The sequence below is a fragment of the Vigna unguiculata genome, chromosome 1, assembly GCF_004118075.2.
Source record: "Vigna unguiculata cultivar IT97K-499-35 chromosome 1, ASM411807v1, whole genome shotgun sequence".
Lineage (NCBI taxonomy): Eukaryota > Viridiplantae > Streptophyta > Magnoliopsida > Fabales > Fabaceae > Vigna > Vigna unguiculata.
In genome coordinates this window covers 5,883,892-5,901,617 of record NC_040279.1, presented here as the reverse complement: position 1 = coordinate 5,901,617, position 17,726 = coordinate 5,883,892, and the positions used below count along the sequence as shown (strand labels likewise).

Here is a 17,726-nt window from a genome sequence, read left to right as displayed (position 1 = left end):
TCCTTTCACGTAGTATTAATTGAGAAAACCAAAAAGAAAAAGAATAAAAAGGTGGAGGAGAAAGATTGGCATTATGAAATGAAAGAAGTCGGGTACCCAAAAATTAAACAAAAGGGTAAAATTTAATAGCACAACCCTTAAATTTAGGGTAAGTTTAATGAATGATAGATAGCATACTGGAAAAGTAAAAATTTGAATGAGGGAGTCTGTCAGACAACCCTGCGACCATCCCAGGTCGTGAACGACTGAGAACGATCCTCTACAGTTGAAGGTGAGTCCAGTCCGGAGTGACAAAGACCATCTACACCGTTAATCACGCTCTGATCACAGGGTCATGGTTCATCCACCAGACTTCAGTTCCTGTCTCCTTAGAACTTAAGGATACAGAGGTACGAGCCTATAGAACAGATCCTGTTCAAGTAAGGTCGTGACCAAGTCTGTGAGGGTTGGCTTTATAAACATACCTTCTTTCCATAAATCTGTCGATGTGGGACTATGTTAGCTGTTGTCATTGTGAACACTTTCTGTCTAGCTAGTTTGTTATTGCTTGCAATCTGAAAATAATGTTTGTGGTGGCAAATGGGGATGCCCTTTTGATGAGTTTATTTATTTTGATTATGAAAAGTTCAAAGGAAAGATGTTGCAAGGTTTGGCCAAGAAAGATTTTGCATCAAGTGCCAAACATGGTGTTGTCTCTGGAACTCATCGTGGTTGTTGGGACCATGTGTGAAACAGTGTCTCTGAATGAATACTAGAATCATCCTGTAAAAGCATTTAAAACCACCAGTTTATGAATAACAAGACACCAAATCTCAACATTTACCCCGTTAAACAAATACTTTAAAAGCTAGATTGTGAGAGAACTTCTGATTATTATGCATTACCAACAATACGGAACTCGAAAGAAACTAAGCTGAAGGGAGAAAAAGAAAAAAAAATTTGGACCATTTCTCGATTTGTGCGTGTCATCCTTGCGCAGGGGCCATGCTAATCTTCTCTGTATCGTTCCAATTTTATCGGATGTCCCCGAAGGGACGAGCAGGGTTGCAGATCGCTTCTTTATAAACACTAAACATTTAGTGAAACTATACGGTGTGGGACTCTAACGGAAAGTAAGTGAAAGGAAACTAGAGTGGATCTGTTACGGGGAGTAGGTGGAAGGAAAGTAGAGTATGCAGTGTCACATGATCTACCGGAAATACAGAAGAAGAAAAAGAAGAAGGTGTAAAAGATTTAGTTTCCCTCTTAGCCTTATCATTATTACTCTGCTCTCAGACTGCACCCTACTTTTCATTTTACACTTTTCTATTTTACTTCTGCTATCCTTTTTTATTTTTTTCTCTCTGCATCTCTGCTTTTGCTTTTATGTACTTTATCACCATTTATCATCTTTCGTTTTTATATTATGGCAGTTATAAAGGACTGTTTCGTGATTGATTTAATCAATCATTCAAAGCATTAAAAATTGATGCAACTTTCCTTCTCCCATTCCATACACTTTATAAATTATAATTATTCATTTAATTTCACTTCTATTTAGTAATTAATTTCGACCTCATCCGTTTTTTACTTTCGTATTATGATTACTTTCACTCATGGATATGGTTAGCTCCTCATCTAAGAAAATTTTCCCATGGAAAGATGAAAATCATGGTTTTGCACTGATCATCATAAATTTTAAGAACATTTTTTCTTTTATGTTTCAAACTCAAATTTTATTTGTACTTAAATAAAACTTAATTTCGTTTTGATCTACGTTATAAACTTGAATTTTATTTGAAGGGCTGTTTTTAAAATCTCGTACACTTTGAAACATAATCATAATGTTACATTCAGGTTTTGTATATAGTGGATGACGTGGGAACTCAGCTTACTGCACGTTTTTTTTTAGTCTCTTTGTGTAAAATCTTTTTGTATGTTTGTTGTAATCTTAACTTGTTTGATATGTTCTGTTTGACTATGAAACAACAAATATTTTTGTCTCTCGTGTTTGTGGAGAAAGAAAAAGGAATTTTTTGCTCTTATATTTATCTATATAGTGTAATTTTCGCAGATGTTTTTTTTTTTTTATAACGCCCAAAGATATAATATAATCTGTAACAAATATTGGGTGTATGATTAGTCGGTTTCACATCTTATAGTATATCTAAATGTACTTAAAATATGCTCCTTTTCTTTAAGATTATTTTATCTAAATTTTTTTAGACTTCTTAATCTTGTTAAATTTGGTTAGTCGTGCTCATAAATTTGCTTATCATATGAATTTATTCTGTTAAACTTTTTAATTATTCATTCTATTCTATTAATATAAGTAATTAGAAATGTCAACGGGGCGGTTAGGATATGGATAGTATGTAACATCCCGTTTTCATAGATGTTATACTATTAAACAAAACATTAAATTTTTAATAATTCAAAAGCGGTTGATAGGAACAGGCCAAAATATGAAGTACAATACAGTCATCCTCAAAATAACCATACATATACTGTCCATACATATGGCCTATGCAAAACAAAAGGATACAAAACACCCTAGCATGTATGAGGAAAACAGATGATAACTACTACTGGGAACGTCCTGGAACCCACTCACCTCCTGTCCAGGAGTGGTGTATCCTCACCTGCACCTATATCTGCTCACGCCATTATATAGGGACGATCATTGCATAAATAGAAGACACAAGGAACACACAACATACAAGAAGGGTAAGCTTACAAGAAGGGATTATGTAAGTGACATTGGAGCTCTTGATGGCTTGCACTCGTGACGGTTCCTAAACTCTGCAGAGTTTTAGGCACAAGGGGTGTTCACCCAACCACTCGTGATGCCACCAATATGAGTCTTCATGTCCTTACATTTACTAAAACCATTTTCCTTAGAATTTCCCTTGAAATCCTAACTCCAACATATTCTCATTCATACCAATTTCACACTCAATTCCATCACACTGACTATCATGCATAAGGATTACATACAAGACTGGTCATTATCAGATTAATGCAATTAATACCGTATCAATTAGTCAAAAATAATGAAGGAGCCAATTTCTGTAAGGAATCTCGCTTAGGCTAGAGAGTCTCGCCTAAGCTAGAGAATTTGTCTCGCTTAGGCGAGTTACTCTCGCCTGGGCGAGACCTCTTACAGTGGCAAAATGAAATCCTGGGCGAACTCTCGCTCAGGCTAAATTGGCTCGCCTAGACGAGACGTTATCTCGCTTAGGCGACCTCAGCTCGCGTAGGCGAGACTTCGCGCAGTGACATAGGTGATCTTCTGGTATTTTCGCTCAGGCGAGAGCTGCTCGCCTGGGCAAAACTACCAGGAAATCTCATTTGTTCTTCACATGCAGACTCGCTCATAATCATCCAACAATCAATTTCACACACAAACAGTTTCAAATACGAATTTAACACATAATCAAGCAATTCAATCACTCATTAACATATTTCATACGAAATTTGGTGAAAAGTCAGCTTCCCTTACCTAATTAATGGAGAAAGCTTTGGGTGAAAGCAACTTAGAGAGGAGGGGCAGAATTCTTTAGTTTAACCTAGCAAATTCATCATTCAGACATGGATGAGTGAGCAACACTCGATTAAACTCAGAACAGGAACAAGATTTCGAGTTGAAATCTGGAATTGGACCTCAAAACGAAATTGGGAACTTACCTGAAGGAAGGAAGGCTAAGGATGGAGGCAACTTGAGGATTTTTCGTGGTCACTTCTCCAGAATCTGTTTCAGGAGCAAGAAGAAATTTGGTTAGGATTGAAGGTGGTTGTGTAGGGGATGATGGTGAAGTGGAGAGTGAAGTGTTCAGTTTGCTGGAATGAGGGGAAAAAGATTGGAATAATGGGTTATCACATAGTAGTTCCCTCGTACTCTATCCGCTATATAAATATTCGTCTTGTACTCATTTTTTTATGGACTTTACCCGCACATATCCGTGAATATGGATTTTTTTTTAACATCTCTGACTATATTCAATTAAATTAACTAAAATCTTAAAATTAAAATCACAACACTATATTATATAATAATAAAGTCTTTATTCTAATTTAATTTTGTTAAATTTTCCAGTTACTCATTCTATTAATATAAATAACTATAAATTATTTAATTAATAAATTTTAACTATTTTAAATAAGTAGAACAAACACGACTGTGGTAGAAAAATACAAAAAATTAAGGTTAAATTAAACGACCTATAAGGTGAGTATTGAAATTTCATATAAATGATTGAGGTGTAAAATGAAATGTGAGAGTCCTTCTTAAGAATCACATAATTTGAATGGAGCTTATTGTATTTTTTTTTTTTTGTAATTTGGTGTTGGACATTTATTAGGCTTTGTAATTGTATTTGTTCTGTTTGTTTGTATTGAACATTCTACATGTTTCATTTTTCTTGCAAATAAAGACCTTTTGTAGTTTTTTTTAAGAGGCTTACAAAATAGGCTTTAGTATCTTTTTTTTTACCCATGAGTACAAGATTCATGGTATATAAGGTTTAGTGTAGATTATTTTTAAATAATTTTCTTGAAGTGAGAATTCTATTTGTTCTTCATTAGAATTTTTGTTCCTTATTTTTAAATATCTCATTCAAAGTGGCAAATCATCCTCTTCTCGTTAATTTCTCTTGCTTATTTTAATTGTATTTTCCTTTTTAATTTAGCCAATCGTTCAATTAAAAATATCATAAATAATCCTACACATGCTTAGTTTTCCATCATTTGCTAATTATAGCTAAATCTTACATTTTTTTTAAAGTTAGTTTTAGGCCTTTTGTAATGTTTCCAAACTTTGGTGTGGTGGTATTCCACCACTTGCATGATGCTTTTTTTGGGGTGTTGTATATAATTTTGTTGTTGACTTGCTTCATTCATGTTACACAAGTACAACTCTTGATTTTGGATTGAATTGATGATTTCAGTCAATATGAGTACGTGTATGACTTCGTGTGATATAAGAGATGAGAAATGATTTTATTTAATCATATATTGAATCAGTGCACAGTAAAATTCATCGTGAGGCAGTTTATTATAAGGTGCATCAATCTTTCATGAAAGTGATGCATTCTATTTTTGACAAAGCTTACATGAAGAGATTGTAAGGTACATCAATCTTGCACAAATAGTTTCAGATTGTGTTCTTTTAGATAGATTTACTATTTCGAGAGAATACCAAGCACGAACTTAAGAAGGTTTTTTTCTATTCGTTTGTATTGATTTGGATGGAGGGCGGGGGGTGCAAGACTTCATATGCATGATTCAACTTTCATGCCATCTCCTTTCATGTGAAGATATTTGTGGTGGGGGGGGGGGGAGACGTGTTTCTACAAAAACACCCTTGATTTAATATCACATTTATATGACGTGCATCGTTGTTAATTTTTCTATTGCTTATGCTTTGAGCTAAAGTCTTCAAGATTCCTCGACTATATAGGAAAGATACTTGACTTCAGATGAGACCATTCACAACTTTCGTTTGAATTTCTTTGACTATGCATAGGTGAGTGTCTTTAATGAGGCATTAAATAACAATGAATATATCAAATTGGTTGTTAGAGTATATGATAACCAGTGGAAGTTGTGCTTGGACAATCTTTGTTTGATGTTGGAGAGTGTGTGATGTAGCCTGGCTTCAATATGTTTCAGGTGAGTTACAGTAGATGGAATAAATATGGCGTCGTGTATTGAGTGTGTGGGAAGCGATATGCACTGGTGCTTGAAAAATAATTGGATTATATCAGACTAGGAAACATGAAAATTCATGTAAAACACCCGCGATATAGAAGATCTGTCAGTCTGCAGAGGCATTGAAATATCTTACAACATAGACAAGGAAAAAGAAGGGTGATCAGAGTATGGAGAAAAGATATAAAATATCTTTCTTTATGATTGTTTTTATATCTTTGTATAATTTTATTTCTTCAAATCATTTATTATTTAATCGTTTATTTATTTTATTTTATTTGACTAACATTTTTGTATAGATTTTATAATGACTAATTATTAAAGAAATAATTAAATAAATAATACTACTAATAATAAAAATATGAATAATATAATAATAATTATTGGAAAAATAAAACACTAAGACATATATATATATAAATTAACGAATATTAATCAAACCCAACAATTCTTAAAACAATAATAGATTAAAAAATAAATAAGGAAAGAATGAGAAGTATCCTGGGTTGAAAAATGCAGAACATTGTCTTTAGAGTGAAAATGCCCCTACTGCATATATCAAAACAAAATCACATGCGCTTCTCTACCAAAATTGTTTTGTGACTGGGTTGAATGTTTTTTTTTTATTTAATTTACTTTATTATGATTCTTGTCCACATGTGTGGTAGATTAAGTTTTTTTGTTTAACCTTTTACAAGTAACATGTTTGATTTCTTTAACTCACCAGCTAAATAAATTTAATTCTAAGCATTTTACTTATGTCTTTTATTTTTATTTTACTTTCTCATGGTCTTAATAAATTTTGGATATATATATTGGGGACTTTAGAAAGTTAGGCCATTTAATTAAATATGGAAATTGATGTGTTGTTTCAAAAAAATTTGTTCTCTTTTTTTCTCTTATTTATTTATCTTTATTTATTTTTATTCATTATTATTATTATTATTATTATTATTAATTTGTATATATAATTTTTTCATTTTGGATTATTGAAATATGTGTTTATATTTCTTATTTGTATGCCCGAATATTGAATCCTAGGTAGACGACATTGTTATATATATATATATATATATATATATATATATATATATATGTCTAGATTTTTCTATTTGTTTGTAGGTAGAGATTTGGGTATGCATCATCCTACCTTCACACACTGTGTGCATGACATGAGTGGGTCCTATACCCGAGTTTGAGTAGCTTTAGAATTAGAGGGGATTGTGTAGTAGTGCCACGATGAATGTACTTCCCAAGAGGTCATTGTGAGAACCCCAACCAGAGTTTGTTCGCTTCATTTATACACATACCTCTTGTTGTTTACCAACTGTCATGGAAAATATTGTGAAGTGGGTCATAACTCTAGTGACCTTGATATTTAGGTATTAGGAAACCATCCTGGTGAGCGCATGTATTTTACCTTAGATCCATTAGGCGCCAAACCTCTCTTAAGGCATAAAGGTGGATATGCACATCTCTTTAACCCTAAACTTTTTTTTTCTATTAATTTTGAATTGGTAATAAAGTCATGCATGGCATATTATGCATCCATTTGTTTATGTTCTGCCATGTCATCTCATCATGTTTATTTGAATTTAGGACCAAAATTATAAAGCTGTGATTAAGTTTGGAAAAGTAAGTTAACATGGAATTTGGAGTCGGGGATCAGTTAGGATCTAATACTTTGAAGAAAAAGTTATCCATTAAGGTTGTAGTAAGTAATCTAAATAATTTGAGAGAAATAGTTGTTAGAATGGGAGCTTACAAAATATTGATAAATTGAAAATTGATAATACGTTTAAGATATTGGATTGTGGTTGAGTAAATTTCTATTATAAAATAATTATAGGATTTATTTTAGGAAAATGATAAAGATAATTAAAACAATTAATAGAAAACTTAATTATTAACATACCCTTAAAAGCAACTCACTACAACTCATTCCAAATTACAAAATCTAAAAGATAATTAAGACAAAGTATCCAAAATAGGTATTACATGGTAGACAATTGAACTAATCCAAACATTACTAAACTTTCTTTAGTAAATAATGTTTTGTGTTCTTCACCGAAGATCATAATTTAAAACTAATACATCGCAATAGAGTTAAAGAGGACTAAAATGGAATGAGAAAGATACCTAGAAGCAGAACAGGTGTTGAAATAAAGAAGAAGAAAAAAGTTAATAATGACTCTTTGCAGTTCTTTATATCCGCTGTAGGTATACGAAAGCAAGAAACAAAAAAAAATAACAAACTTGGAATTAATATACAAGGATGAAAAAAAGGGGAAAGAGTGATAGTGTGAATATTTTAGGACTTAGGATTAAATTAAATGGTGATAGTCTCTTTTCTCACACGAAGAAATATCATCACTTTTTATATTCATTTTTTATAAATATAGAAGAAAAAAGTATTGTACTATGTTTTTTTTTTATAATCGATTTTTCGTTGTTAGTTGATTATCATATATTTTTCTTTTAGTAATTACGACTCTTAAATTTTTATTAGATTATGATAAATTATTTTTGAGTCTTCAATTTAAAAAAAAAAGTATATTGCATAGTAAAATGAAGGCTTAAATATATATTTGATATTCCTACTTTTGTTATTTTTATTCAATTTGGTTCTTATTGTCATTTTGTATTCAATTAAGTCCTCATTTTCGTCAAATTGTGATCAATTTGGTCCTTTTCACTACTAACGGTGTTTAAATAGTTAACATTTTTTAACAGTACATGTCACGTATCAGCTCATAGTTTTTTTGATTTTTTTTTTAAATTTTTTTAAACTTTTTAATTTTTTTAAAATTTTTTAAAATTTTTTGATTTTTTTTAATTTCAAAAAAATTGTCCACATGTCAAGTCATAATCGTGCCACGTGTCAGTTTGTGGTAGTATTATTTTTTTTGTTCAAATTCGCCCTTATATTCGTTATTTTTGTTCAATTTAGTCCCAATTTTTGTTAAAATAAATCAATTTTGTCCCTTTCAAATTGACAATAAATTTAATATCATTTATACAAATTATATTAATATTTTTTCTAAAATTGACATTTGAATTTATTATTTTTTAAATTCAATTATAAATTATTAAATTTAATTATAAATTGAATAAAATTCTTATATTTAATTGCTAAATAGAATATAATTATTTAAAATATTAAAGAATATAATTATTAATTTTTTTCTAATATTTATATTCTAAAATGCTTTAAAATTGATATATAAAAATATTTTAAATATTCAAAATATTTTATAAAAGTAAACTAATATCTGTAAAATGAACATTTAAATATAAAATATTTTAGATTTTAATATCTAAAATGCAATAAAAATATTAAATATTTTAAATTTAAATGTGTTAATATATATTTTTAAACTTTTAATAGTTATATTCTATTTAACAATTGAATCTAAGAATTATATTCAATTTATAATTAAATATTATAATTTATAATTGAATTTAAAAAATAACTAATAATAATGTCAATTTTAAAAATTAAATGGTTCTATTTTAAAAAAATTTGGTACTAAATTAAACAAAAATAACGAAAATAGGGACTAAATTGAACAAAAATAATGAATATCGGGACTAAATAGAACAAAAAGAAATAATACAACCACAAACTGACACGTGCCACTAACATTAACATGTGACACAATTGTGACTTGACACGTGGATAATTTTTTTTTAAATTAAAAAAATTAAAAAAATTAAACAAAAAATTAAAAAACCAAGAGCTGACACGTGGCATGTACTGTTCAAAAACGTTAACTATTTAAACATCGTTAGTGAAAATGACCAAATTGACCACAATTTGATGAAAATGAGGATCTAATTGAACACAAAACAAAAATAGGGACCAAATTGAATAAAAACAACAAAAATAGGGACCAAATGTATATTTAACCCTAAAATGAAACATGAATTTCTTATCTACAATATAATTATTTACATTGTAAAAAAAAGGTTTAATCACATGGAAGATCCTCTTTTCGTTACAAAATCTCAATTAGGTCCTCAACTTCTAAATTATCTCAATTAGGTCCTAATTTTTAAAAATTTGTTTCAATTTGGTCATCTTCATTAGGGCATCATTGACGATGTTAACTGTGTGTCACGTGTCAGCTCGTGTTTTTTTTTTAAATCGTTTTTAATTTTTTTTACTTTTTTTTTCTTAAAAAATAGCTGACACGTGTCAAAATAGGGTTTTTTTAATTCTTTTTTTTTTAAAAAAAAAAACTAAAATGATGTAACATCACGTCCGGATATTACGAATTTAATAAAATAAAATAGAAATAATACATCAGCATCATTTATTTAGAATCTCAGGTAATAATAATGCCTCGTTTCCCAAAACACGGGAAATGTAAAACTTCATTAAATTACCAACAAGTTCATAAATACAAGACAATGGGTTTAGTCCAGTAGGCCATGAGCCTTTACATCATACATTAAAATAGAGTGATAAAAACATGAACATAAAAATTCCCAAAAACATCCCCTCTTCACAACTAAGCCTCACCAGCTCCACCTGCATCATCACCTGCTCACGTATACCACGTATATGATCATCGCCAAACACAAACAGATAGGGTGAGCTAACAGTTAAAATACACAAAAATATACCAAACACAAATATACATGTATAACTAATACAAATAATGCAACAATAGCACAACGCTTTCTTTATACTGCATGGACACAACCATACAGAGTATCCTTACTTTTCCCACAGAACCTTACTCAATTCCCATCACATGGCCACCACCATGTACACCGAAGCACCTAGTGGAAGACTCGTTACCTTCCCTACACATGGCCACCACCATGTATATTAAGTACATCAGGGAACCTCGTTCCATTTCTTTCACATGGCCACAACCATGTTAGCAGTGTTCTACATCTTATAGTAAGTATCTCAAGGTGCCTTGCTGCCACACCTATCGGCCACAACCGATAGAGCACGTGCGGAAACCATGCTACGGATCCCACACCGTAACGCCAAGTGGAGTTCTCAAATACGAAGATAGTCCGTAACGTCCTAGGACTACCAAACTCGTCAGCAACCACTGAGGAGGGCAATCTATTGGACCCATCCGTACTAGCCACAACCAACACACTCACACCGGCACACTCGCCAACCCGAGCCACAACTCAAAGTTCCTCGTGTTCATCAGCTATCCCAAGCCACAACTCGAGGGAAGTCATTATGGGCCACAACCCATAGAATTCCACGTACTTAACCCCTATCCTAAGCCACAACTCAAGGATATGTTCCGGACCACAACCCATGGAACACCAGCAAGCCCACCAAGAAGATATTTTAAAAGCCATGTAGAACACCTCTCACAAGTTTCATCTCGTCTTATAAACACGGTAGGTACATCTTCCTTAAACGTACCTCTTCACCCTTGCTTGCTTAATTCAAGAGTCTTTGTTTAACCATTAGGCGAGCTCATGCTCGCTTGGGCGAGACTCTCGTTCGCCCAGAATAAAAGTGCCTCGTCTAAGTGACGAGTCCCTCAAAACCACAGACCTTCCCTCGCGACCTCACTTAAGAGAGGGTCTCGCCTGGGCGAGACATACTCCCGCTCAAAACACAATCACCCTCGCCTGCGCGAGTTGTTCAATCAAAACACACAATTGCATACGATTTCTCGCTTAGGCGAGTCTCACTCGCCTAAGTGAGATGAGCCCTCGCCCAAACCCCAAAACTCTCTGCCCGAGCGATGGCCACGAGCAGATTGTACATGCGTAATTGAACACGGAATAGATAATGCACAACCCTATTATTTTCATGCTTTTTGGCCAAAGTTCAATAAAACAGTACCAAAACCTCATTGATTACTTGGTCGCTTCAGACCTCACTATCCACTCTGAATTTTTCGCACTCCTAAGATTCTTAGAAAACACTCTACCCCTTTCATATTCAAACCACACTAACTTTTTAGCAAAAAGAAAGTTAAATTTGAGTCCACAAAGGTTTGAACCCATGACCTTCCTTATGCCAAACCAAAGCTAAACCACCAAGCCAACTTATGTTTCTTGCTAACATATACAATTCAAGCATTATCTCATACGGACTGTGGCCCAACATATTATTAAAACATTAACAACAAAAATACACATTATTGGCATACATAGGACTCAAATCCAAGTCCTCTCACACAAACACAGTACTCTCAACCACTTGAGCTGTACTTTTCCACGTCACACATAATAGAAGTTAATGTCAAATTATAATTTTGCCACGTGTCAATTGTTTATGTGAAAAATCTCGATTTGATCTTGTATTTGTTATTTTGTCTCAATTTAGTCTTAATTTCTTTTTAAACTAGAGTAATTTCATCCCTTCCAAATTGAGACAAAATTTAATTTTTATATAAATATTATTATTTATTTTTTTGTTATAATAGATAATTTTAATTAAATTAAGTTTATTTAAATTTAAATTTTGCATTGACCTTTTTTAAAATTTTGTTTTAATAATTTCTAGACTAATTTATAAATTTAAATGTAAAATTTTCCCAACAATTTTATAAGAATTACAAACATTTGAATTTTGTAACTTATATAAAACTATTTTAAAATTTTACATTTGAATTTATAAATTTGTTTTATATATTATTAAAACAATTTTTTTAAAATAAAGTTCAATGCAAATATTTATAAAACAACTTTATAAATTTTATAAATATTTATATGAAAGTTAAATTTAGTCTCAATTTTATAAATATCTATTATAATAAAAAAAATTATAATATTCATATAAAGATAAATTTAGTCTCAATTTGGAAAAGATGAAATTAATCTAGTTTAAAAAGAAATTATGACTAAATTGAAATAAAATAACAAATATAAGGATAAAATCAAGATTTTTTTCATAAATAATTGACACGTGGCAAAATTATAATTTAACACCTGGCAATTTCTTTTAAATTAAAAAAAACTATAAGCTGACACGTGTCAACTATTTTTTTAAGATAAAAAAGTAAAAAAAATTAAAATAAAAATTTAAAATAAAAAAAATTATGAACTAACACGTGACACATAATTCTATTAAATTAACTAAAATCTTCAAATTAAAATCACAACACTATATTATATAATAATAAAGTCTTTATTCTAATTTAATTCTGTTAAATTTTCCAGTTACTCATTCTATTAATATAAATAACTATAAATTATTTAATTAAAAAAAATATACCGTATTATTAGAATAAAGTATGTTTACTAAAATTATTTAATTAATAATTTTTAACTATTTTAAATAAGTAGAACAAACACAAAAAAATTAAGGTTAAATTAAATAACCTATAAGGTGAGTATTGAAATTTCATATAAATGATTGAGGTGTAAAATGAAATGTGAGAGTCCTTCTTAAGAATCACATAATTTGAATGGAGCTTATTTTTTTTTTTTTTTGTATAATTTGGTGTTGAACATTTATTAGGCTTTGTAATTGTATTTGTTCTGTTTGTTTGTATTGAACATTCTACATGTTTCATTTTTGTTTCAAATAAAGACCTTTTGTAGTTTTTTTAAGAGGCTTACAAAATAGGCTTTAGTATTTTTTTTTATCCATGAGTACAAGATTCATGGTATATAAGGTTTAGTGTAGATTATTTTTAAATAATTTTCTTGAAGTAAGAATTCTATTTGTTCTTCATTAGAATTTTTGTTCCTTATTTTTAAATATCTCATTCAAAGTGACAAATCATCCTCTTCTCGTTAATTTCTCTTGCTTATTTTAATTGTATTTTCCTTTTTAATTTAGTCAATCGTTCAGTTAAAAATATCATAAATAATCCTACACATGCTTAGTTTTCCATCATTTGCTAATTATAGCTAAATCTTACATTTTTTTTTAAGTTAGTTTTAGGCCTTTTGTAATGTTTCCAAACTTTGGTGCGGTGGTATTCCACCACTTGCATGATGCTTTTTTTGGGGTGTTGTATATAATTTTGTTGTTGACTTGCTTCATTCATGTTACACAAGTACAACTCTTGTATACATTTTTGTATACATTTTATAATGACTAATTATTAAATAAATAATACTAATAATAATAAAAATATGAATAATATAATAATAATTATTGGAGCAATAAAACACTAAGACATATATATAAATCAACGAATATTAATCAAACCCAACAATTCTTAAAACAATAATAGATAAAAAAATAAATAAGGAAAGAAGGAGAAATATACTGGGTTGAAACATGCAGAACATTGTCCTTAGAGAGAAAATGCCCCTACTGCACATAACAAAACAAAATTATATGCGTTTCTCTACCAAAATTGTTTTGTGACTGGGTTGAATGTGTTTTTTTTTTTATTTACTTGATTATGATTCTTGTCCACATGTGTGGGAGATTAAGTTTTTTTGTTTAACCTTTTACAAGTAACATGTTTGATTCCTTTAACTTTGTTAGTAAAAAACCAACACGGCAAGTACACCAGTCGCACATAGCAAGTAATAAGTATTTTATCATTCTCTCCTAAGGGACTTGTGCAACGCATGACAACTCTTGCAATTCACGACTCAATTAGACACAAAGTTCACACAAACACAATGGAAACTCTTTCTGTATTTTATAAAACAGTTGGTGTGCAACAAGAAATTAACATAGTGTATATACAATTTGTCAAGATTAGACTTCAACCATTTCATTCTCATGCATTCTAAATTATCCCAATTCCATATTCATGTTAAAATCAATTCACAAGAATACTCAAATCCTATTCCTAGAGCCTTTGAGCCTATGATTACTCATCAAATTTCAATTCCTTGAATCCTCAACAAGTGAAATCATGCATTAATTTCAAGAATCTAAGATTACTAATGAACCAAGTTCTATTTCTAGATACAAGTATCCATTAGGTATTTAATTTCAAATCTAGATTCTAAAGATGTTTCCCAACACCTCAAGAATCACAAATCAAGCATGGGAACAATCCACATCAAGCATTAAGCATGGAAATCAAATACTAATATGAATTGGAAAAGCATATAAATTAACAACACAATTTTTCACAAGAATTTAATGTTTTACATCTAATCTCAACAAATAGAAATTGCTCTCCATGGTGGAGAACCTAGGGTTTTACAAAATTGAAGAATAGGGAAGAAATTGGAACCATAAAGTAGAAACAATCTCTCTTCCAAGGTTCTTGAATATTGCTCAATGGTTCAATTGCGCCTCCGATTCGCATCTCTGCCTTCAATTTCGTAGCCCATCATCCTCTCCAACCCAAAAGGGGTAAAAACTCCATGAATGAAGAAGGAAACCCAAGAAGGAGAAGGGAGAGTTTTCCAACACCCCTAATAGCCTCCAAGAGCCTCTCCCAAGTACCCAAGGTGTTTCTCTTCGTACAAAATGAGGAATTCCCTAATACTCTCGTAGAAACATGATTAAATAATCATATTCGCTGGGGTTGATAATCTTGTCCAACGGCTTCATTCTCGCCCAGCGAGGCCTAAAATTGACGTTCTCAGACATGTAACTTGCTGGACGAGCCATATTTTCGCTCAGCTACTCGAATATTGCAGTTCTGGTCTGTCATTTTCGCCCAGCGAGCAACCAGATCGCCCAGCGAGTGACCCTGGCGCCCAATTGTCTTTTTTGGCCTTCCAAGGGTGGTCCAAGGCAGTATATACATATAGGTGAGTCCTTTCTCCATGTTTGCAATGCTGATCTCGGTGCCCCTCGACATGAGTATTTGTTTAAAACTCAATCTTTCATGTCCAATCATTTTCGTCAATTAAAAAAAATTAAAAAAATTAAAAAAAAATTAAAAAAAATTAAAAAAAAATTAAAAAACTAGGAGCTGACACATGGCATGTACTGTTCAAAAACGTTAATTATTTAAACACCGTTAGTGAAAATGACCACAATTTGACGAAAATGAGGATCTAATTGACCACAAAACGAAAATAGGGACCAAATTGAATAAAAACAACAAAAATAGGGACCAAATGTATATTTAACCCTAAAATGAAACATGAATTTCTTATTGACAATATAATTATTTACATTGTAAAAGAAATGTTTAATCACATGGAAGTTCCTCTTTTCATTACAAAATCTCAATTAGGTCCTCAACTTCTAACTTTTCTCAATTAGGTCCTATTTTTTTAAAAATTTGTTTCAATTTGGTTATTTTCGTTATCAGCTCGTGATTTTTTTTTTAAATCTTTTTTTAATTTTTTTACTTTTTTTTCTTAAAAAATAGCTGACATGTGTCAAAATAGGGTTTTGCCACGTGTCAGCTTGTAGATTTTTTTTAATTCTTTTTTAAAAAAAAAACTAAGCTGTCACGTGTCAAATTAAAATTTTGCCACGTGTCAATTGTTTATGTGAAAAATCTCAATTTGGTCCCTGTATTTCTTATTTTGTCTCAATTTAGTCTTAATTTCTTTTTAAACTAGAGTAATTTCATCCCTTCTAAATTGAGACAAAGTTTAATTTTTATATAAATATTATAATTATTTTTTTGTTATAATAGATATTTTTAATTAAGTTAAGTTTATTTAAATTTAAATTTTGCATTGAACTTTATTTAAAATTTTGTTTTAATAATTTCTAGACTAATTTATAAATTTAAATGTAAAATTTTCCAACAATTTTATAACAATTACAAACATTTGAATTTTGTAACTTATATAAAACTATTTTAAAATTTTACATTTGAATTTATAAAGTTGTTTTATATATTATTAAAACAATATTTTTAAATAAATTTCAATGCAAATATTTATAAAACAACTTTATAAATTTTATAAATATTTATATGAAAGTTAAATTTAGTCTCAATTTTATAAATATCTATTATAATAAAAAAATAATTATAATATTTATATGAAAGTTAAATTTAGTCTCAATTTTGAAAAGATGAAATTAATCTAGTTTAAAAAGAAATTATGACTAAATTGAGATAAAATAACAAATACAGGGACAAAATCAAGATTTTTCACATAAACAATTGACACATGGCAAAATTATAATTTGACGCGTGGTAGTTTTTTTTAAATTAAAAAAGAAATAAAGCAAACACGTGTCAACTATTTTTTTAAGAGAAAAAGGTAAAAAAAAATTAAAAAAGATTTTAAAAATTAAAAAAAAATAAAAAAAACTACGAGCTGACACGTGACACATAATTAACGTCGTCAATGATGCCCTAACAGAAAGGACCTAATTGGAACAAATTTTCAAAAAATAGGACCCAATTAAGATAATTTAGAAGTTGAGGACCCAACTGAAATTTTGTAACGAAAACGGGGACCTTCCATGTGATTAAATGTATGTATATATATATATATATATATATATATATATATATATATATATATATATATATATATATATATATATATATATATACACACACACACACTTTATATATGTGTGATTTCTCTTATAGCTACAATTACACTCGCTTTTATTGTATTAGTGACAGTAATTAAATATAAAAATTTTGAATGTATTATTTTGACTCCTCCAAAAATATTGGTCAAGTTTGCCATTGGTTTTGCAATTCAATCCAAGCAAAAACATCAATGCCTCACCAAAATATATACAGAAAAACTCTCGAAACTCATAAATTGGAAAGAAAAGTATCGAAAAACTAAACCGAAGAAAGAAACACAGTTCTAATCCTAATACAAGTTCAACAAATAGAACAAAAGCAACATCAACATAAATAGAAAGAAAAAATAATAATCATAAATGAGGATAAAATTATTAATACACATACGCAATATGAGATTCAAAGAATAAAATTTGTCAAAACTCTAATAAAGAAGAACTTTAGAATAAAAGGAAGCGAGAAGAGGCAATGAGTGAAATCAATATATGAGAAGTCATAGAAGATAAAACAAGATAATACAAATCAAAATTGATCATAAGAGAATAAAGATAATTAACTATTTTCTTTTTCCTAAACAAAATTATAATTTATTGAAAAATGTTTTAAATCATTAAATATTATTTTTTTACTAATAAAAATTATTACACACATACTCTTATAACA

The 17,726-nt window shown here is 29.8% G+C and overlaps 1 long non-coding RNA gene and 2 other non-coding genes across 3 annotated transcripts; all 3 read right to left on the bottom strand.

The window, feature by feature from the left end:
• Window positions 1-188: 188 nt before the first annotated feature.
• LOC114162801 lies at window positions 189-1,274 on the bottom strand. The gene is made up of 2 exons (XR_003599302.1): window positions 946-1,274; window positions 189-762 (listed from the first exon to the last, which is right to left on the bottom strand). It is a non-coding gene; the product is annotated as an uncharacterized LOC114162801 (long non-coding RNA).
• On the bottom strand, window positions 204-429 carry LOC114165425. Its single transcript, XR_003599706.1, has one exon. It is a non-coding gene; the product is annotated as a small nucleolar RNA U3 (small nucleolar RNA).
• Window positions 934-1,036, bottom strand: LOC114165476. Its single transcript, XR_003599716.1, has one exon. It is a non-coding gene; the product is annotated as a U6 spliceosomal RNA (small nuclear RNA).
• Window positions 1,275-17,726: the final 16,452 nt, after the last annotated feature.